The sequence below is a fragment of the Somniosus microcephalus genome, chromosome 34, assembly GCF_052327205.1.
Source record: "Somniosus microcephalus isolate GS21.2 chromosome 34, FLI_Smic_1.0, whole genome shotgun sequence".
Taxonomy (NCBI): Eukaryota; Metazoa; Chordata; class Chondrichthyes; order Squaliformes; family Somniosidae; genus Somniosus; species Somniosus microcephalus.
This window is the reverse complement of record NC_141020.1, coordinates 20,306,456-20,308,573: the sequence shown is the minus strand read 5'-3', so window position 1 is coordinate 20,308,573 and position 2,118 is coordinate 20,306,456.

Sequence of the window (2,118 nt, the reverse complement as noted above, 5' to 3'; positions counted from 1 at the left end):
GGGGGGGGGTGTCCAAGTACGTAGATCATTAAAATGTCATGAACAGGTACAGTAAATAATCAAAAGGGCTAATGGAATGCTGGCCTTTATATCTAGAGGACTCGAGTACAAGAGGGTAGAAGTGATGCTGCAGCTGTACAAAACCCTAGTTAGACCACACCTGGAGCACTGTGAGCAGTTCTGGGCACCGCACCTTAGGGAGGATATATTGGCCTTGGAGGGAGTGCAGCGTAGGTTTACCAGAATGATACCTGGTTAAGTTACGAGGATAGATTACACAAACTAGGGTCGTATTCCCTAGAATTTAGACGGTTAAGGGGTGATCTGATCGAAGTTTTCAGGATATTATGCAAAACAGTTAGGGTCGATAGAGAAACTATTTCCGCTGGTTGGGGAGTCTAGGACTAGGGGGCGCAGTCTAAAAATTAGAGCCAGACCTTTCAGGAGTGAAGTTAGGAAACACTTCTACACACAAAGGGTGGTAGAAGTTTGGAACTCTCTTCCGCAAACGGCAATTGATGCTGGATCAATTGTTAATTTTAAATCTGAGATTGATAGATTTATGTTAACCCAAGATATTAAGTTATAGTCCAACAGCTTTATTTGAAATCACCAAGCTTTCGGAGCGCTGCTCCTTCGTCAGGTGAAGGAGCAGCACTCCGAAAGCTTGTGATTTCAAATAAAGCTGTTGGACTATAACCTGGTGTTGTGTGATTTCTTAGATTTGTCCACCCCAGTCCAACTCCGGCATCTCCACACCAAAGATATTAAGTGATATGGGGGCAAAGGCGATTTATGTTTTTAATTCATTTATGGGATGTGGGCCTCACTGGCAAGGCCAGCATTTATTGCCCATCCCTAATTGTCCTTGAGAAGGTGGTGGTGAGCCGCCATCTTGAACCGCTGCAGTCCGTGTGGTGAAGGTGCTCCCACAGTGCTGTTAGGGAGAGAGTTCCAGGATTTTGACCCAGCGACGATGATATGCTTCGGCGATATGCTTCTAAGTCAAGGTGGTGGGTGGCTTGGAGGAGAACTTGGAGGCGGTGATGTTCCCGTGCGCCTGCTGCCCTTGTCCTTCTAGGAGGAAGAGGTCGCGGGTTTGGGAGGTGCTGCCGAAGAAGCCTTGGCGAGTTGCTGCAGTGCCTCTTGTAGATGGTCCACACTGCAGCCATGGTGCGCCAGTAGTGGAGGGAGCGAATGTTTAAGGTGGTGGATGGGGTGCCAATCAAGCGGGCTGCTTTGTGCTGGATGGTGTCGAACTTCTTGAGTGTTGTTGGAGCTGCACTCATCCAGGCAAGTGGAGAGTGTCCCATCACACTCCTGACTTGTGCCTTGTAGATGGTGGAAAGGCTTTGTGGAGTCAGGAGGTGAGACACTCGCCACAGAATACCCAGCCTCTGACCTCTTAAGAACATAAGAAATAGGAGCAGGAGTAGGCCATACGGCCCCTCGGGCCTGCTCCGCCATTCAATAGGATCATAGCTGATCTGAATCTAGACTCTCATGTCCACTTCCCTGCCCTCTCCTCGTAACCCCTAATTCCCTTATCAGCTAGGAAAATGTCTATCTCCATTTTAAATTTATTTAATGTTGCAGCTTCCACAGCTCTCTGGGGTAGCAAATTCCATAGATTTACTACCCTCCTGAGTGAAGAAGTTTCTCCTCATCTCAGTTTTGAAAGGGCAGCCCCTTATTCTAAGACTACGCCCCCTAGTTCTAATCTCACCCATCAGTGGAAACATCCTCACCGCATCCACCCGATCAAGCCCCCTCACAATCTTATATGTTTCGATAAGATGTCCTCATTCTTCTGAACTCCAATGAGTAGAGTCCCAACCTACTCAACCTTTCCTCATACATCAACCCCCTCATCTCCGGAATCAACCGAGTGAACCTTCTCTGAACTGCCTCGAGAGCAAGTATATCTTTTCTTAAATATGGAAACCAAAACTGCACGCAGTATTCCAGGTGTGGCCTCACCAGTACCCTGTATAACTGCAGCAAGACTTCCCTGTTTTTATACTCCATCCCCCTTGCAATAAAAGCCAAGATTCCATTGGCCTTCCTGATCACCTGCTGCACCTGCATACTAACTTTTTGTGTTTCATGCACCAGGAC